At 32.8% G+C, this 22628-nt stretch overlaps 1 protein-coding gene across 1 annotated transcript in view; it reads right to left on the bottom strand.

Moving 5' to 3' along the window:
• LOC139889599 (polycomb group protein EMBRYONIC FLOWER 2-like) overlaps nt 1-11639 on the bottom strand; it is a 51090-nt gene extending 39451 nt beyond the window's left edge. Inside the window, exons 1-5 of the mRNA XM_071872542.1 lie at nt 10584-11639; nt 9987-10361; nt 8701-8781; nt 8511-8578; nt 7941-8040 (exon numbers count right to left, since the gene is read on the bottom strand). The gene's annotated coding sequence lies outside the window, so the exon portion shown is untranslated. The remainder of the gene's footprint in view (nt 1-7940; nt 8041-8510; nt 8579-8700; nt 8782-9986; nt 10362-10583) is intronic.
• Between the last annotated feature and the right edge of the window lie 10989 nt (nt 11640-22628).

Here is a 22628-nt window from a genome sequence, read left to right as displayed (position 1 = left end):
TTTAAAAAGCGTCTGTTTTGCGTATAGTTAATGACATTGTGTTCGTAAAATTATTTCAAGCTTAACGATGGTGTCGGAAAAATTTAACTCGTTGCGGGCCAGAAGATATGACCCGTTGAATATTTGAGTGAAATTTATTTATGATTTTTTATGAAAATGTTGATTTGACACTTTAACCCCTATTTGGTGGGTCGATTTTAATTTTTAAACAAAGTGTTGGGCTTTTTTGAAAGGGGGAAAAAGTGAAAAAAAAGAAAACGCCTTCGATACTATTCATAGCTTTTGTCCAATAGATAATATAGTAATAATAATAATAATAATGTAAAGTTTTTTATACTCTTAACTTTTACATATAAGACCAAAAGAATGATAAAACGTTAGGGGTAAAATTGTAAAGTAAAAATAAAGTACAATGTAATGATAAATTTTTTAAATTGTGTGTATTTTATCTGTGGACTATTAATATGGCACAGAGAAAATATTATTATTATTATTATTATTATTATTATTATTATTATTATTATATTATTATTACTACTACTAGTTTAAAACTCGCGAATTCGCGAGATTTTTTTAGGGACGAATTAATTACTGATAATAAAGCAAGTTATAACCTTAAATAAAATAAATAACACAAAGATGAAAATCATAATACTTGAAAAAAGTTTGAACTCGTGAATTATATACATTACGAAAGTTATTTGTTTTATTGTGAGTATACTCTAAATCTCCTTAAAGGTAATAGCGCGTAAAATATCTACCTACAAGAAATTAAAACAAATAGCATTAGAACATTCATTGAAATAAATAGATTGTTATAATTCAGTAGGCTTATAACTACCTTTAGTGGTTTGATTCTTGATGTTATAATTCAATAGGCTTATAACTACCTTTAGTGATTTGATTCTTGATTTAGAATACTAATAATGAAGTGTAAGAACAAAGATGATAATGGAGAGAAAGAAAGAAACACTTTGTAAGTGTGAGAAATGGTGCAAGTTTAATGCTTGCATTCATGACTATTTATAGCAAAAATATCACAAGTTTAGGTAATACAATAATATTACTTTTGTGTATCAATAATTGACTATCCATTTATATATATATATTTATATATTATAACACTCCCCCTTGGATAACAATTTTGTTTGTTGAAGATCAACTGTAAGTTACTGCCTCGTTAAAAACCTTGCTAAAGAAAACCCAGTGGGAAAAACTTTAGCTAAGGAAAAAAGAGTGCAGCATGGAGTTGACTCCCCCTCAAGTAGACATCGCTTCGGTTGTTACATCTTTTGAACATGTCTCATGCCAATGTTATGAACGTGTGTTCTGAAAATAGCAGTTGGAAGTGCTTTCGTGAAAAGATCAGCAGAGTTTTTGCTGGATTGAACATATCTCATTTCAATCTCGTTGTCCTTAATGAGATTTTGAGTGTATGAGAAGAATCTAGGAGGTATGTGTTTGGTTCGGTCACTTTTGATATACCCTTCTTTCATCTGTGCTATGCAAGCTGCATTATCTTCATAGATAATTGTTGGACTTTTATCGCGTTCTAGTCCACAAGAATCAGTAATGATTTGTGTCATTGATCTCAACCAAAAACATTCCCGAGTAGCTTCATGTAATGCAATCACTTCGGCATGATTTGATGATGTAGCAACAAGTGTTTGTTTTTGAGAACGCCATGATATTGCAGTACCTCCATTTAGGAATACATATCCAGTTTGAGATTTAGCTTTATGTGGATCAGATAAATAACCTGCATCAGCATAACCAACCAAATCTTGTTTTGATTCGTTAGAATAAAATAATCCTAAATCAGTAGTTCCTCGAAGGTATCGAAATATGTGTTTGATCCCATTCCAGTGTCTTTTGGTAGGAGCAGAGCTAAACCTTGCCAACAAATTAACTGCAAAAGAAATGTCAGGTCTTGTACAATTTGTAAGATACATAAGAGCTCCAATTGCACTAAGATATGGTACTTCTGGTCCAAGAATATCTTCATGATCTTCACATGGACGAAATGGATCAGTTTCAACATTGAGTGATCTAACAACCATAGGAGTACTTAATGGTTTTGCCTTGTCCATATTGAAACGTTTCAAAATCTTTTCAGTATATGTTGTTTGATGTACAAGTAAACCATTAGGCATATGCTCAATTTGTAAACCAAGGCAATACTTGATTTTTCCGAGATCTTTCATTTCAAATTCTTTCTTTAGAAGTTGAATGGCTTCATAGATCTCTTTATTTGTACCTATGATGTTAAGATCATCAACATAAACAGCTATGATCACATATCCGGATGTTGTTTTCTTAATGAAAACACAAGGGCAAGTAAGGTTATTTGTATACCCTTTGCTTATCAAGTAATCACTTAATCGGTTATACCACATACGTCCCGATTGTTTTAACCCATATAAAGATCTTTGTAATTTAATCGAATACATTTCTTTGGGTTTTGCATTTGATGCTTCTGGTACCTTAAATCCTTCAGGTATCTTCATATATATATCACTATCAAGTGATCCATATAGGTAAGCAGTCACAACATCCATGAGATGCATTTCTAAATTTTTAGAAACTGCCAGACTGATTAAGTACCTAAAAGTAATTGCATCCATAACAGGGGAATAAGTTTCTTCATAATCAATTCCCGGTCTTTGAGAAAAACCTTGAGCTACAAGTCTAGCTTTATACCTTGTAACTTCATTTTTCTCATTTCTTTTTCGGACAAAAATCCATCTGTATCCTACAGGTTTCACATCTTTAGGAGTGAGAATGATGGATCCGAAAACTTTTCTTTTATTGAGTGATTCTAATTCAGCTCGTATTGCTTCTTTCCATTGAGCCCAATCATGTCTATTTTGACATTCAACCATAGATGTTGGTTCTGGATCATCATCATTATTCATGATGTCATATGCAACATTAAATGAAAATTTCTCATCAAGATTTTTCATTTCGGTTCCATAATATTTTTGAATATGCATAATTGATTGCAATTTCTGTATTGACATCATCAATCTCCTCTGCAGTAGGAGTACTGATTTGTGGTTCTTCTTGAACACTTTCTTTTACTTCATTATCAGCTGATTTTCTTTTTCGAGGATTTTTATCCTTTGAACCAATTGGTCTTCCACGTTTCTGACGTGGCAAAGATTCATGAGTGACGTTATTGCCAGCTTTTGGAATTTCAATTCGAGCTGGAGTATTTACTGCTGGTATATATGATTTTGTCACCGTTTTTGTATCTGTAAATGCATCAGGCAATTGATTTGCAAGTTCTTGTATATGCATTATCTTTTGAACTTCTGTCTCGCATTCTTTTGTGCGAGGATCAAGATACTTTAATTGAGGTTCACACCATGAAACATCATTTTCTTTATTTTTCATTTCTCCCCCTAATCTAGGGAACAATGTTTCATTAAAATGACAATCAGCAAAACGTGCTGTAAAAGCGTCACCTGTCATAGGTTCAATATACCTTAATATTGAAGATGTTTCATATCCAGCATATATTCCCAACCTCCTTTGAGGACCCATTTTTGTACGTTGTGGTGTCGCAATTGGAACATACACTGCACAACCAAATGTTCTAAGATGGGAAATATTTGGCTCTTGACCAAAAGCAAGTTGTAGGGGAGAATATTTATGACTTGCACTTGGTCTGATGCGAATCAATGCAGCAGCATGTAAAATTGCATGACCCCATATAGATACAGGGAGTTTTGTTCTCATTATCAATGGTCTAGCGATTAACTGTAAACGTTTAATCAATGACTCGGCTAAACCATTTTGTGTATGCACATGAGCAACAGAATGTTCAACAACAATTCCTATAGACATGCAATAGTCATTAAATGCTTGAGATGTAAATTCACCAGCATTATCAAGTCTCACCCTTTTAATGGTGTAATCAGGAAAATGAGCTCTCAATTTAATAATTTGGGCAAGAAATTTTGCAAATGCCACATTACGGCTTGATAACAGACAAACATGAGACCATCTGCTAGATGCGTCTATTAGAACCATGAAATATCTAAATGGTCCACATGGTGGATGAATTGGTCCACATATATCACCTTGAATTCTTTCAAGAAACATTGGTGATTCTTTCTCAACCTTAAGTGGTGAGGGTCTAGTTATCAATTTTCCAAGAGAGCAAGATGTACATGGAACTATTGTATCATGATGGATTTTTCTATCCTTTAGTGGATGTCCATGAGTACATTCAATAATCCTTTTCATCATTGTTGATCCTGGATGGCCTAATCTGTTATGCCATAAACTGAATACACCAGGATCAATATATTTTTCGTTAACTACCATATGTATTTCTGGTACATTTATATGTGTATAATGTAATCCAGAACTAAGTCTTGGCAGTTTTTCAACCACATGACTCTTGTCAGTGATACTTAAATATTTCTCATTTTCTGTTGTCACTGACTGATAATCATACCCGTTAAGGTATATGTCGGAGAAACTCAATAAATTTCTGCTTGACTTGGGAGAAAATAAGGCATCATTTATTAAAAATTTTGTACCATTTGGTAGTATGAAATTTGCCTTTCCTATCCCTTTTATCAAGTTAGCAGGTCCTGATATTGTATGTATAGTTCCTTCCGTTGGTTTTAGATCAATAAAATATTTCTCGGATTTAAGTATAGTGTGTGTAGTTCCACTGTCTGCTATACAGAGATCTCCACCACTTGATTGATGTTGTATTCCAGCAAAATTCATATTGAACTTCATATATAAGAAATAAATAGTGAGTACATTAATATTACACAATATTTTAAACGCAAATAGATAGTACTGAAACATTTAGCAAACATAATGACAAAGACAGACGATATTAAATCGTTTATTTTTCGAAAGACACACAACTTAAACATTCAAGAAATCTTCATATAAATCAGATGGTTTCTCAGTGACTGTTGGATCGACGTTATCCACAAAGTTTACTTCCTTTTCTTTATCTTTCAGCGAATCCTGATACATCTTAACAAGATGTTTAGATGTTCGGCAAGTATTAGCCCAGTGGCCCATTCTACCACATCTGTAGCAAGATTCTTCAGAATTTTTAGAAGAATTTTCTTCAACATCTTGTTTAGTGGGCTTGTTTTGTGGTTGATATTTATATTTTCGTGAATTATTATTTCTTTGACCACCACGGCAACGACCACGACCACGTCCTCGCCCATTACCATTACCATAAGGATGGTTTCTACCATAGTTATGGCTTTTGGCATGATGATGGTGATGGTTATTATAACCACGATCTTGCCCGCGTCCTTGTCCCTGTTTATAATTATTTGCAGTATTTGCTTCAGGGATTGCAAGTGTACCAGTAGGACGGGATTGCTGATTTTTCATTAATAGCTCATCATTTTGCTCTGCAACTAAGAGATATGAATTAAGTTCAGGATATGTTTTGAACTTTAGCATTCTCAAATTTCTTTGCACTGTGATGTTTGCAGCATTCATTGTGGAGAAAGTTTTCTCCATCATGTCTGCATCACTTATTTCATGTCCACAGAATTTAAGTTGTGAACATGTATTATACAGAGCTGAGCTATATTCATTTACTTTCTTAAAGTCTTGGAACCTTAATGTTCTCCATTGTTCCATAGCAGCTGGAAGTAAAATTTCTCTTTGATTATTGAATCTGCTTTTGAGACCTTCCCATAAAACATGGGGATCTTCTACAGTCACATAATTATTTTGTAAGCATTCATCAATATGTTGATGAATAAAGCAACATGCCGTTGCTTGTTCTTTTTCAGAACAAGTGTTGTTTTCATTTATGGCTTCAAGAATACCCATTGATTTAAGATGCATTTTTACTTTTATAACCCATGGCATGTAGTTGTTTCCAGTTGATTCTAAAGGAGTAAATTTAAGCTTTTCCAGATTCGACATTTTCTATTAAAACAAACAACATGATAAATTATAGTCACTTTATATTCATAAGTATATAAAAATTAAACATAAATTTAATATAACATAAATGATAAGTAGGTGACAGTGTCGACCATATGTAAGCAATCATTAATAAATGTTATATAACATAAATATAAATATTAGTAAACATAAATGATAATTAGGCGACAGTGTCGGCCATATAAATGTTAGATAATAGAAATATAAATGTTAGTAACATAAATGATAATTAGGCGACAGTGTCGGCCATATAAATGTTAGATAATTGAAATATAAATGTTAGTAACATAAATGATAATTAGGCGACAGTGTCGGCCATATAAATGTTAGATAATTGAAATATAAATGTTAGTAACATAAGTGATAATTAGACGACAGTGTCGACCATATATTATTCAGGTGGTATAACCGACCATATATCATTTAGGTGGCAGAGCCAACCATAATTAGTATTAAGATTATCGTGCTGATAACGTGTTATAATTCAGTAGGCTTATAACTACCTTTAGTGGTTTGATTCTTGATGTTATAATTCAGTAGGCTTATAACTACCTTTAGTGATTTGATTCTTGATTTAGAATACTAATAATGAAGTGTAAGAACAAAGATGATAATGGAGAGAAAGAAAGAAACACTTTGTAAGTGTGAGAAATGGTGCAAGTTTAATGCTTGCATTCATGGCTATTTATAGCAAAAATATTACAAGTTTAGGTAATACAATAATATTACTTTTGTGTATCAATAATTGACTATCCATTTATATATATATATTTATATATATTATAACATAGATCACTTTTTTACATTGGAAAATAACGTTGAAAGATGTAATAGTATAGTATGAATGCGGAATGCCTCAGTTACAGATTCCACTAATATTGCCAACTATATAAGTTATCTATCTTTATATCTAATGATGAATACTACCTTCTGAACCAAAAAAAAAAAGATTACAGGTTGACATTTGACACACTCAACTTTAAATTAGTATTATCGTGATAATACTAATTTTAAAATTTTAAAATATATATCGTATATATTTATATTTAAAATTGAATATATACCGTATATTTATTATCATTTATATTTAAAATTTTAAAATATATACCGTATATTATAATAAAGAACAAAAAAGTGGTGGTAGGTCAAGCTGATCCAACTCATTTTCGTCTACACCCCATTATATTATTATAATGAATTTTTGGGGGATATTCTCACACACACTTTTTTGATCCTCACACACCTATTTTAACCTTTTACTCTTCTAATAATACTCAATTGGTGTGTGAGGATTAAAAAGTGTGTGTGAGAATCATCCCCTTTTATTAACCTGTCCATTTTGTCACATAATGACATTTAAGTATATTTTATCACCAATTCTATTTTACTATTTCCATTTTGGTATCTAATCTAATGTAATATAATAAATAAAAATAAAATTAAAAGGCTTCGTACTAAAACCAGTGTTGTAAAAAACGGAAAAAACGGGGGTGTAGACGAGGGTGTAGACGGATTTCGGAGTGCCCCGTCCCGTTTATACATAAAACGTTTGAAAAAACGGAAATCGGCCAAAAAACGGTCAAAAGACGGTCAAACACGGTCCGAGACGGGAAAAAACGGGTTTTTCTGATTTTTTTCAAGTTTTTTTTTTTTTTTATAAAAAAAAAAATTAAACGTTGTGCTATTACTTAGGGTTTCTTTTTTTATGTTTGAAATGTTGAAGTATTTAAACATGTGTGAAATGCTTATGTTTGAAATAATGTAATGTACAATATATATATATAATATATAACATTTTTATTTAAAAGTCAACGTTAGTCAACATCCGTCTAGACCTCCGTCTCGACCCCGTCTCGACCGTCTCGACCCTTTTAAGACCCGACCGTCTCGACCCCGTCTCGCGTCTTTTGCAACCTTGACTAAACATTAAAAAGATCTCACATTATGAACTGAAGCGATGTAAAGGGATGTGATCACATGTAAATACTTACAGCATGAGATAGAGGTACATCATATCACTTTCGTTTCAAAGCTAAATGTTTTTAATACAACACCATAAGGTTGTCTCTCTTTCGATTTCTCCCATTATTGCTGCATGAAATCACAAATAACATAATGATGAATTATATTAAGAAATAACGACAAAATCAAGAACTTGAAAGTAAAGTAAACCTCAAGAGATTCATAATTTATAAATAAGTTTCATTGCTTTAAAAAAAGTAAGCTTTCACTAATAAAACTAAAATAAACTTTTGAGGCTTCAATAATATGTCCTCAGCAAGGTGTTCAATAGTAACCATACTTAGTTTTAATGGGCCTATTCAGTAAATAGTACTATTCACTGAATGATTTTAGTAAAGGATCAATTGTGATCTCGAAGTATACATATTTCGAATTCATAAAGTAAAAGCACACATTGGATAAGATTCACAAATACTCTAACCATTTATTCCTACTTGGATGGTTTTAGTAATGATTTACTGGTACTTACAACCGAGTAACCCCATATAATTTGTTTATATCTTTATTTAGGTGAAATAACATCACTTGAAAGAACTTACTTTGGTGTCATGGAAACTTAATACCCATTTCAAGTGACCCGCTCACCCAAAAATCACTGCCTTCCAAACTGTAGATGATTCAAATGAGGGAAAATTGTCAACAAAATATGAAAAGAAAAATTAAAAGCTTACAACTCAACATCCTCAAGAATTTCAACTTTATCTGTGGCTAAGATCACTTGAACATCACCTCTTGAATCAAAACCATCCAGTTGGTTCAATAACTCTAACATGGTTCTCTGAATGTCACGTTCACCACCCAACCAAATACCTGCATAAGAAACATGGTCAGGCATCGTTTCTGTAACAAAGGCTGTAATTTTTGGAACAACAACATTCAAGGCACACCCAACCAAATTTTGAAAAGAAGTTTGAGGCACACGAGTACCAGTTTGAAGCACACTTGTCATGGTCGCCTGCGACACACGGGCCAGCAGATAGCCGAGACCAACGTCACCAAAAGCCTCATGTAGCGACCATCAGCCGACAAACAATCATTATTACTACTTTTTTTTTGTCTTTTCTTATGTGACATTATGTCCGTTAACATGGCTACTTATTTGAAGCCAAATTTTAAAAGGAATAACAGATCACAAATACACATCACAAATGCATAACACGTCACAAAACCGACAGTTAGCTACCACATAATAGAAAACAAAACAAGAGACAGGAAAGAACACAAAATGAAGTGAAATACATTAGACATGTATGCAATCACCATTACAACGCACAAAAAAAAACATAAAATTCCTTAAGTAGACATGAATACATAAGCATTTAACACAAAGTATTAGTAGGTCTTACCATATATATTATCAGACTCTAAACTACATTGTTATGATGAATATCAATACAATGAAGTGAGTAGGTAGTATTTATAAGTAATAATAAGACGATTTAAATTTTTAGATGTGGAGGGAAATTCCTAGTCAGAATCCGTATTTTATGGTAACAAATCGTTATTAATCTTCAAAACTTAAATCAGATAGTAATTGAGATTTAATAGTTACGTTATTGAATCGATAAATTTTGAATCTTCTATTTTGTTACCAAGACTTTATCCATAAAGTCAAATCAGAGCTAGCAATTAGGAGATTAGTTACTTACGATAAATGTGATATCCCAATAAATTTAGCACCAATTTAGGCTTAATTATTACCCAACAAACTTTTAAAACTATATTATATTATTCAGTTCTTATCTAACAAAGAACCTTGCATCACTTGCACGCTTGGATATAAATCATAGACTAAACCCATATGCAACAAATCAGCTTAAAATGAACTAATGAATCATCTATAATTCAAATGTCGTAAAAAGTCTTTTTTATATGCAACAAATCAAAACTAAACCTTCGATCAATGTTAATCATAGTAAATGATTTTGGAACCCATCTAGGAATTTAATTAAATTAAACACATAAGGAAAATAAAAACACAAGGGAAATAAAAAGGCTAATTTGCATGACCATACCTTAAAGTCAAGATTTTTCAAGCCATCCATTTGAAGTTCCAATAATCCATTACGCAAGCAAACTGTTTATAAACATTTTGTCAGCCAACTATGCCAGAAATTTACCATGCCTACCCATTTTGCCAGAACTTTACCCAGCTCGCCCATTTTGCACCATACAAACTATTCTTTAAGAGCATCCCTTGATACAATTAATGGTATATAAGGTGCTTTCAACATATACCAGCTAATTTTGAGGCAATTTGTTTTATCAACAATCAATTATAAGTAGGTGCAACTTTTGGCTTGCTTTCATCCACAAATATAAATATATTTCCCACCAAAAATGAGGCAACTTGTTTTATCAACAATCAATTCCATAATAAAATGGTAAATCTGTGAACAAATGGCAGGTACATCATGAGCAAACTATATAATAACAGATGAACTGTATATGAACAACATTTTGATTTGATAATTAATAACTCGACAAATATTCAAATCGTTATGAACTAAGGCATTATATAAGCAGTAGTTTAGTTTTCAGACGTAGCAACCACCAGAGTAACATGACAAGCTATAAAGTTATACGACAAAAAAGATAAGAATGTAGAGTACCTGGTATATGTGTGTATAAACTGATTTTCAAGTGCTACGAACACAAAATGACAACGAACTCAACACTATAGATTTGTTAATTACCAAAAAGATTAAAATACACCTATGAAACTTATACCATATCATTAGTAACATTCTAGAAGTTTGTATGCGAAACAAATAACACGCTTACAAAGACACCAAGGAACACACAAATCCATAAGCTTTTTATCTATATAAAGACATTTCAAGTAATGAAATATACCAAGCTATGTAGTTCCTTCCTTGAAATATTTGTTGCGTTGTGGATATGAAGGCAGTGCAAGAATGATTGATAATCATATGGGCTGTGTAATCTAATATTATACTCTTCACACTGCACAAAATTCAAATTCTTGATTTTAAATTTCTATAAAGAACAGATTTTGTAATCAATATGAGTAAAGGAATAAAACCATCATCCATAACATCTATACTGGAAAAGATATTTTCCTGCAGCCAAACAATTATAACATTATGTTTGTCTCAAAAAATAATGAAAAAAATCATACATAAGAACACCAAAAGATTACTTACATCCTAGAACCATAGTTTGTCAGTTTCAGCAGGTTACAATCGTGGATTATTAATATAAAACCCCGGATTCGTAGTAAATTTATTGACTGGCGGTATAAATCCGATTACGATTTCATCATAAATCGTAAATACAAGGGGTATAAATCCGATTTACGATTCAATGAATCGTAAACATAAAGGGTATAAACCCGATGACAAATTACGTACCCTTTCGAAATCGTATACCTCTTATCGCAAATCCATGATTTCTCATATGTAGACTTGAGAATCTTGTTCATAATTTTTGTTCCGCAAAAAAAAAAACCCAATTTCAATAATGAGATGCCAAAATCAGATACCTTTAAACCGCGAAATCATCAATTGTGGGTAAAATCATGATTAGCAGAGCATTTTGGAAGAAAGCTAGGTTTTCCTTTAGAGAATATGCTGAATGAAAGTGAATTTGGGAAACCCTAAATTGAATTTTGAAGAACCCCGTTTTCCATCTTTCATCCCGTCTTTTTTTTTAATGTTTAAAGGTATTTTAGTCTCATTGCTAAACTTGGAGATTATAACGTGTCATCATAATCATAATAATCATGATATTGAAATTTTAATGGTCTAGATTCAAGGGTTAATTAGAAATAAAAGGCTAGGATTAATTGTTATTAGATAAGATGACCTATTTTTGTGTTTATTATTATATATAGTAAAGATAAATATTATTATTATTATTATTATTATTATATAATTATAAATTATATTTTATATGTTAATATAAATAATTTAAAATATAATATAAAAATATTATTATATACTATTGTATTATACAAGTATCAAATTATATTGTATTGTGTTGTATTGTATTATATTATATTATATTATATTATATTATATATTTTTTAAAGAAACCCGATCCCTAAAATATCCCAAGAGCAGGCGGAACGATAGTCAGTAAAACCTCGTCGGGGTCAATTCATAAATCGTGTAAATACCTTGAAATGTTTTAAGGGAGATGACTCGAAGTTGAGACCTTCCACTCTAATCCAACACACAAGGTGTTAAGTGTATCACTAAGCCATAAAGGCGAGTATTAATAAATTATATTATATTATATTATATTGTACTTATATTTGTATTACATTGTATTCTATTCTATTATATTATACTATTAATAATTATTAATAAATTATATTTATTATATAATTTATTAATAATAATCCTATATAATTACATCAATATATATTAAAAATACCAACCGATGTTTATATATAAATTCACTTCTTTTAAATAGTAAGGGTAAAGGGTAATAATGTAATAATAAATATTTTGATTATTATATACCCCCAATTAACGAACAATGGCATTGAAACATTGGACCAAATTCTAACCTTCCTCCATAAATTTGTTGCAAGATCACATCCAAAGAATACATGTTGAGATGATTCAAAACCATGAGAACATAAAGCACAACCGATATCTTCAATATTCATACCTCTTCTAGATAAATTTAACATCTAATGCTATCCTCCAAAGGAAAATATTAATTTTTCTCAGAATACACTTCAACCATCTTGTAGATGTATCAAAAGTAGGATAAATTCGATCATCAATATACATTCTAGTTCCACTCACACTGAATTCGGTATCATCGTCCAGAGATCACTTCCACCTGTCTTATGTATCAGATGTGGTAATAGTACCAAGCATCCCCACCAACTCGTGTAATACAGACTCATTTCTTGGGCTTAGCTCGCGAACCCAAGCCAACTTCCAACCTTCACTACTACATCGATCCACTAAGTAACAACAATATTCATCTGAATCTAAATGAAAAAGCCTTCCATATTTGACTTTAGAGGACCGTTACCAACCCAATTATCTTTCCAAAATCTTATAGAACGACCATCACCCACTTTAACTCGAAGTACATGGTCAGGTAATAAGGCTTTATTTTTCACTTTAGCAAATGAGGAAACAATATTATGCCATATACCTTTACAACAAATAGAGTTACCAGCTAGTCCCACATTAGATCCATATAAGATGCCAATCACCGATGCCCACAAAGCATTCGGATAAGACACGAACCTCCAAATCCATTTAAATAAAAGACCATAATTATATGCACGAAGACTACCAACATTTAATATGCCTTTTTCGTGAGAAGCCAATACTTGATCCCAACTAACCCAATGCATTTTCTTCTATTTTCATTACTTCCCCAAAAAATCGAGCCCTCAAACTCTCTAATCTGTCTAGAACCGTTTCCGAACATTATCCGACTCGCGTTGTCAGCCAATTAATCCCAGAGCGACTATCCTCTTTGTGAACAACCTGGAGTCATCGCTGGTGAACCTTTGTAGCCACGAGGAATTAATTTTTGCAGGTATGTGGATTTGAACCAGTGACCTCTACTTTTAAAAGGTAGACCCTAACTACTTCAGCACCAACCCATAGTTCCTATTCAATATGTGATGCCAGTGATGCCAGATGTGTGTACAAATTTCCACCTAAACAATAATGAATATAATAAATTGTCTCGCTCTGCTAGCACCTATGTAGTTTGTTTTAGTTTATTTGGCAAAATCCATAAAAAGGTACTGTAACATATTGTACCATTTTTCCTATTTTCGGTAATCTATTTCGTTTCGATATAAAAAAAGGAGTCCTTTTTCTAAAGTTAATCAAATAAAGGGGTGTCGTTAACTTTCTCTGTTAAGTTGTATCATGTGTCATACATGTGAGGGTATTTTCGTCTTTTCACATAAAGCTTCAAGCACACAAACAAATCCAGAATCAGATTTAGTTCATATTCATCTTTGTTCTTCATCTTCTTCAAATGAAATTTGAGGGTTTTTGATTTTGTTAAGTAAAACGAGTTCTGAGACCAGATTTAAACTCCTAAACATTATTATAATTCTCGTCAACAATCAGATCCGTTTAACAATTGCAAAATTTTCTCAGATCTGAGGTCAAACTTTATGCTCATATGGTCAACAAATCAATTGAGACGAATCTGTGAGTTTCAGTTATTAATATTGGTTGTCGAGTGTTAGTATATTAATATCGAGCAACTTTCGTGCTAAAATCACCAACTAAAGTGGCCTGAATCACGAATTACGATTTGAAGTTCATGAAGAAAACCCTTACTGTTCATCATCGATTATGAAGGTTGGTGCTGTTTTGATCCTCAGTCGTTCACATAGAGTGTTAATCGATGCTTCAGGAATACATTACGACTGATTTCAGGCGTCAATCCAAACAATTGATACGTTTGGCAAATCTCAGGATGAACAGAGTTGGTTGCCATTGTTTTGTGTTGAAGGTTAGAATTGAACCTAGGCTGAAAAGAAATGGCAGCAAGTGATAAACTTTGGAATCTTTAGATATGGTGCTAGATACAAACTCGAATGACGAGTTTAAATTGGCAGTGAAAAAAATTACTTTGAATTGTAGGGACAAAAGCAATTGATTCTAAGAATATCTTGTATAGCCAAGCAACAATAATAACAAAGTGGTGGCATAAAGGAATATTTGTGTGAGAAGGATTATAGTTTAATAATAATACGGAGTAATAAGATTTATGTGTTGGTGTTTAAATTTATGTCAAAAAATCTCAATTTTTTTTTTTTTGAAGAACATGAAGAACAAATATGAATATGAACTGAATCTGATTCTATGTGTGCTTGAAGCTTTATGCAAAAAGACGAAAATACCCTCACATGTATGGCACATGATACAGTTTAACAGAAAAAATTAATGACACCCCTTTATTTGTTTAACTTTAGAAAAAAGGACTCCTTTTTTATATTGAAACGAAATAGATTACCGAAAATAGGAAAAATGGTATAATATGTTGTTACCTTTTTATGGATTTTGCCCTAGTTTATATTTTGTGTGTGATGTTATGCGAGGTGTATACGAAATAGTTTATATTTTACTATGAAACACTATTAAATACGATACAATTTTACACAAGATATTTATTTATTTATAGAATGGATATACTTAAACCTTGCTACAACACTTATAGGCAGTGTACCTAATCGTAAAGTAGTGTAGTTTTTAGTAAGTCCGGTTCGTTCCACAGGGAAATCTTTAAACAAAGCTCAACGCTATATTAGTTTACTTTTATAAAAATACAAACATATATATAAGTAATATTATTATTATAAAGGGGGTTTTTACCGTTTAATGACCGGTTTGTCGATTTTAAGACTTTAGTCGCAGTTAAAACCTAATGTAAAATATAAAATAAATACAAGACTTAAATTAAAGCGTAAAGTAAATAACGATAATGAAATTGCGAATAATAAAAGTGCGATAAAATAAAATTGCGATAATTAAAAAGTACGATAATTAAAAGTGCGATTAAATAACAATAAATAAAAGTGCGATAATTAGAAGTGCAATTAAATATAAAATAAAGGAAATTAAATATGAAATAAAAGAATTATGCTTATTTAAACTTCCGTAATCATGATGTTTGACGTGTTGATTTTAGTTTTATGCCCATGGGTTAATTGTCCTTTGTCCTGAATTATTTAATATGTCCGTCTGGTTTTTGTCCATAACAGTCCATCAGTCATAAATATAAAGGGCGAGTGTCCTCGTCAAATTATTATTATACTCGAAGTTAAATATTCCAACTAATTGGGGATTCGAATTGTAACAAGGTTTTAATACTTTGTTTAATGAATACACCAGGTTATCGACTGCGTGTAAACCAAGGTTTTACTACTTTGTTAACAATTACACCAATTACCCTTGAATGTAATTTCACCCCTGTTTTAATTATTCTAGTGGCTATTAATCCATTCCCGTGTCCGGTTAAATGAACGATTATTCGTACATATAAATACCCCGCCCATCGTGTCCGATCGAGTGTATATGGTAATTTATAGGGACGCCCAATTGTAAATCTTTATATTAACATTAACAAACTTTCATTTAGTTAAACAAATATAAAGCCCATTAATAGCCCATAGTCTAATTTCCACAAGTGTCGTTCTTTTGTCCAAACCCCAATTATGGTACAAAGCCCAATTACCCAATTTTAGTAATTAGCCCAACATCATGATTACTTCGTTTTAAATAAGCATAATAATAACTTAGCTACGAGACATTAATATAAAAAGGTTGAACATAACTTACAATGATTAAAAATAGCGTAGCGTTACACGGACAGAATTTCGACTTACACCCTTACAACATTCGCTAACATACCCTTATTGTTAGAATTAAAATTATAATTAAAATTAAAATATAAATTATATATATATATATATATATATATATATATATATCGTTTACGTATGATAAGAGAAGAAAAAGATTGTGAATTGCGATCAGAATTCGGTTGCTTTTATAGGAAAAGTTGAAATTTAGGGCTCCGCGACTCGCGGCAAAATCCTCTTCAAACTCCGCGAGTCGCGGAGAATGAATTTACAGCTCACACCCTTGGAGTCTTTCTCTGCCGACGGTTTTATAATATATATATAATATATATATAATTAATATAATTAATTATATATTATATTATATTTATATACATAGTTAACTTGTAATTTTTAGTCCGTTGTGTCGAGCGTTAAGAGTTGACTCTGGTCCCGGTTCCGGATTTTCGAACGTCCTTGCGTACAATTTTATATTTTGTACTTTGCGTTTTGAATCTTGTACTCTTGTGATTTCGAGACGTTTCTTATCAATAATTGGAACCTTTTTGATTGTCTTTTGTACTTTTAAGCTTTTTGGTCGTTTGCGTCTTCAATTCGTCGAATCTGTCTTTTGTCTTCACCTTTTATTATTTAAACGAATATCACTTGTAAATAGAACAATTGCAACTAAAAGCTTGTCTTTCTTGAGGAATAATGCTATGAAATATATGTTCGTTTTTAGCATTATCAAATATTCCCACACTTGAGCGTTGCTTGTCCTCAAGCAATATCGTCTTGAAATACTAGAATCACTTCTTTATTCTTCACACTTTGTACATCAGTGATTTCTATACGGCGGTATAAACAATGGTAGTAACGATATGGTTTACAGTCCCACATGACTATAAAAATTTAGATCCATTAAGGAAATTGGATCTTTATGAAAACATTTGATCTTTTGAAAATTAAATCTAGTTTTTACCCTAGATAAGTTTTCCGGGATAACCCTTTACCGGTGTTTGCAAAATATTTTTGTGGGTTTGGTGGGTTTCAGATTTGAAAATTTTAGCTCAAAACTTATGGTTTTGTGTCACCCACTTGCTAACCTTGTATTTGGAAAGCAACATGTCCAGTTTACTTGTCCCGTATATTACCTTTCGGTAAACTACCGTCCGGTTGTAAAGGAAAGCGTTGAACAAGCAACTGTTAAGGCAATGTCCCGTGACATGCTTTTAATTATGGTCTATAACGTGTCGGACGCAATTACTATCCTTGGTAGGAGCAATAGTAAAGCTCACCCTTATAATTTTTCGGTATGGCACAAGGTCCTGTCTTTGACCACTATGCAACCACCGTTCTTACGGTTGACACCCGATTTAGTTCAGGTGACCTAATGAATTCTAGGTGAATTCCTAGGATTTTACGTTCAATGGTAATGAACGTATTGAAAATAGGGTTTTCAGAAAACAAATCGGTTTGTAATTTTGATCAAAATATTTTCTCGTTCTAGCTCGAGTTTAGATATCATTGAATTCCATGAGTTTGAATTCTCAATCTTTAAGGTCAATCTCTAGGATTGAGTAATATCAGTCTTAAAAGCTGATTTTTAATCTTTAAGGAGATTATCCTTTCTGGGGATCTGATTCATTAGTCTTATCAAGCTAATTTGCACGGTGCCCCTCCATTGTACGAGATAAATCCTTCTCATGGTTAGGATAAATCTGACCACATGGCGACCCTGTTTAATGCTGAGGTCCGTGGTTTTCCTGCTGATTTTAGTGATGACTTTTCTAGATTTTTCGTCAACCTACAGCTGGTCTGGACGACAACTTCATGACCTAAATCAAGAAGCACGTTTCTTTTTCGGAAGACTTTACTTCCTTTTAATGATGGAATTGATTCATCGTGTAGATCCATCTCTTCTTTTCTTTCATTGGGTAAAACAGTTTAGTTTAGTTCAAAGCAAAAGTATTTTCAGTTATTTGTTACAGATATATGTGACATATGTTTAAAATAACTTGGTAAATTTTCCCACACTTGGCTTTTATTTTCCTTTTTATCGTCCTCTATTCCATTTTAAATGAATTTTAACATTTTAGTTTGTTTCTCAATTTATGTTGTAACGACCCGTCAAAATCGCTATTGACGCGGCACGTTAATCATTGATTCCACAGTGAGGTTTTGACCTCTATATGATACGTTTTGATAAAATATTGCATTCATTAAAATAAGTGACTTTCTAAACATAGAAAGTTATAAACATGTGGGCGAGTGCTTAGGTATAAGCAAAACCCCGAAATACATAAGTCTTTAATTTACAGGTTGACATCACAGTCCAGTTATTTATTACACAACGCAGTTTTATTTTGAATGCAATAAACTTTGTACAAAGCATGAGAGACTCCATGCAGGCAACAAGCACATCACAGCGGAAGCATTCTAAGGACCTGAGAATAAAACATGCTAAAAAGTCAACACGGATGTTGGTGAGTTATAGGTTTAATTGCTCGAGTCACAATCATATATAAAGATAGACCACAAGATTTCATCAAAAGTTTATCAATAGATTCTACGTAACAGAGCACCCTGGTAACTAAACTTAACGCTATAGTGATAATTACCCCATTCGTTTTAATACGCGCAAACCAACGTGTCTTAAACTCAAATAACATACGTCCGTTAAAAGGCTAGCGCTCTAGCTCGGACGGGGATGTCAAGCCCTATGGATCCATATACAATTATTCGCGCCCACCAGTCCATATCCTATGTACTGGCAGCTACTAGTTACCAAAGCTAAGGGATTTTCGGTTTAACTCAGTGTAGAATTTTGTATGTACTTGTGTCTTATTGCGTTTAAAATAAATTGCATGTATTCTCAGCCCAAAAATATTTAAAGTATTTAAAAAGGGAGACTATAACTCACAGTTCAATATTGCGATTCAATATTGTAGGCAAATTGCGTAGACGTAATGATGGTAGACGACTGTATGGTTGGCCTTGGATTCAAGAACAATACCCCGAATAATACCTAATATTTCCTTAGCTTAAAGCGGTTTGAAACCCGAATTAAAAACACCCTCGTATATACCTTATTATTATTAAACTTAAATTTAAAATTATAATTATAATATAAATATAAATATTGAGAGTTTAATTTGAAAGAGTTCGTCGAACAAACTGCGTATTTATATTACTTTTCGATTTACTGTAGCTCATGCGATCGCATGAGTTTTCAGTGTTTTTGCCATGCGATCGCATGGCCGCCTTTTCCGTTTTTGTTTGCTAGTTCGTCGACATCAAATAGTGTTTACTGTAGCAAAATAGTGTTTACTGTAGCAAATAGTGTTTACTGTAGCAAATAGTGTTTTACTATAGCAAATAGTGTTTACTGTAGCAAATAGTGTTTACTATAGCAAATCACTGTAGCAAGTCGTTTTCACTGTAGCACTGTAGCAAAATACGGTTTCACTGTAGCAAATAGTGTTTTACTGTAGCAAATAGTGTTTTACTGTAGCAAAGTAATTTTTACTGTAGCAACTAGGGTTTTACTGTAGGAAAGTCGTTTTTTACTTGTACATATATATATATATATATATATATATATATACATACATATAATTGTTCATGAATCGTTGAGAGTAGTCAAAGGTAATTGTATATATGAAACAGTTCTAAAATTTTGAGACTCAATCTAACAGACTTTGTTTAACGTGCCAAAATAATAAATCGTATAGAGAATTGGTTTAAATTAGTCGAAATTTTTCGGGTCATCACAGTACCTCCCCGTTAAAGAAAATTTCGTCCCGAAATTTTGAGTAGTACCTGTTTCATGAGCGATATCAGTGAACAAATGTGGATACTTTTGCTTCATTTGATCTTCACGTTCCCAAGTAAACTCGGGTCCTCGTCTTGCGTTCCAACGAACTCTAACTATCGGTATTTTGCTTTGTTTTAATTGTTTGACCTCACGGTCCATGATTTCAACAGGTTCTTCGACAAAATGGAGTTTATCATTAATTCGTATTTCGTCAAGAGGAATTATGACATCCTCTTCAGCTAAACATTTCTTCAAATTTGACACGTGAAATGTGTCGTGAACACTACTAAGTTCTTGCGGTAGCTTTAATCGATAAGCAACTGCTCCAATTCTTTCGGTGATTTCAAAGGGTCCTACGTACCTAGGACTTAGCTTTCCTCGTTTACCGAATCGTACAATGCCTTTCCAGGGTGACACTTTCAACATGACTTTGTCGCCCACTTGAAATTCTAGCGGTTTTCTTCTTACATCAGCATAACTCTTTTGGCGACTCATGGCCGTTTTCAATCGCTGTTGTATTTGAATGATCTTTTCGGTGGTTTCATGAATAATTTCTGGTCCAGTAAGTTGTCTTTCTCCTACTTTACTCCAACATATAGGAGATCTGCACTTTCTACCGTAAAGTGCTTCAAATGGAGCTGCGTTGATGCTCGTATGATAGCTGTTATTGTATGAAAATTCTGCCAACGGTAAGTGTCGATCCCAACTAGTTCCGAAGTCAATCACGCATGCCCGTAACATGTCTTCCAATGTTTGTATTGTTCTTTCACTTTGACCATCTGTCTGTGGGTGATAAGCGGTGCTCATATCTAATCGAGTTCCCAATGCTTTTTGTAATGACTGCCAGAAACGTGATGTGAATCGGGTGTCACGATCAGATATGATGGAGATAGGTACACCATGCCTGGAAACTACTTCCTTCAAATATAGGCGTGCTAATTTCTCCATACTGTCTGTCTCCTTTATTGGTAGAAAGTGAGCTGATTTAGTTAGACGATCAACTATCACCCAAATAGTATCATGACTACTTGTAGTCCTTGGCAATTTCGTAATGAAATCCATGGTTATTCTTTCTCATTTCCACTGCGGAATTTCTGGTTGTTGCAGTAATCCTGACGGCTTTTGGTGCTCAGCTTTGACCTTTGCACACGTTAAACATTTGCTTACATAAGTAGCAATTTCTGTTTTCATATTAGGCCACCAATAAAACTTCTTGAGATCGTGGTACATTTTTCCGTTTCCTGGGTGAATTGAGTACCTCGTTTTGTGTGCTTCATCCAGTACTAGTTGCCTTAGGTTACCATGTTTTGGTACCCATATCCTACCAGCAAAATACAGGGTTCCATCGGCTTTTTCTTCAAGTTGTTTTTCTAACCCTTTGCTTATTTCGCCTTTTTCGTTTTCTTCTTTTAAAGCCTCTAACTGTGCTGCTTGAATTTGCTTTGTGAGATCAGTACGAATTGTAATATTCAAAGCTCGGACCCTAAGAGGTTTTACTCTTTCTTTTCGACTTAGGGCATCAGCTACAACATTAGCCTTTCCGGGGTGGTAACGGATTTCACAATCGTAATCGTTTAACAACTCTACCCAGCGACGTTGCCTCATATTGAGTTGTTTTTGATCAAAAATATGCTGAAGACTCTTATGGTCGGTGTACACTGTACACTTGGTGCCATATAGATAGTGTCTCCATATTTTGAGTGCAAAAACTACTGCTCCAAGTTCTAAATCGTGTGTCGTATAGTTCTTTTCATGAATTTTTAGTTGTCGTGAGGCATATGCGATAACTTTTGTGCGTTGCATTAATACACATCCTAAACCTTGGCGTGAAGCATCACAATAGATCACGAAATCATCATTTCCTTCCGGTAATGACAAAATGGGTGCAGACGTTAACTTCTTCTTTAATAACTGGAATGAAGATTCCTGTTCTGTGGACCAATCATACTTCTTTCCCTTTTGAGTCAATGCAGTTAAGGGTTTGGCGATTCTAGAGAAATCTTGAATGAATCTTCGGTAGTAACCAGCAAGACCTAAGAATTGGCGAATTTGTGTTGGAGTCTTCGGGGTTTCCCATTTACTAATGGCTTCGATCTTGGCGGGGTCAACTTTAATTCCATGTTTACTGACAACATGGCCCAAAAATTGTACTTCTTGTAACCAGAAATCACACTTCGAAAATTTTGCGTACAATTCTTCTTTCTGGAGTATCTCCAGTGAAAGGACCCGTTCATATCCATTATAAACGATTCACAATAGTTGATTACATCGCGAGGTACTTGACCTCTATATGATACATTTTACAAACATTGCATTCGTTTTTAAAAGACAATCTTTCTTTACATCAAAAATTGACAGGCATGCATACCATTTCATAATATCCACTATCCAACTATAAATTGATTTAATAATAATCTTTGATGAACTCAATGACTCGAATGCAACGTTCTTCGAAATATGCTATGAAAGACTCCAAGTAATATCTTTAAAATGAGCAAATGCACAGCGGAAGATTTCTTTAACACCTGAAAATAA

The sequence above is a fragment of the Rutidosis leptorrhynchoides genome, chromosome 2, assembly GCF_046630445.1.
Source record: "Rutidosis leptorrhynchoides isolate AG116_Rl617_1_P2 chromosome 2, CSIRO_AGI_Rlap_v1, whole genome shotgun sequence".
NCBI classification, from domain to species: Eukaryota; Viridiplantae; Streptophyta; class Magnoliopsida; order Asterales; family Asteraceae; genus Rutidosis; species Rutidosis leptorrhynchoides.
This window is presented reverse-complemented; position numbering and strand designations above follow the sequence as displayed.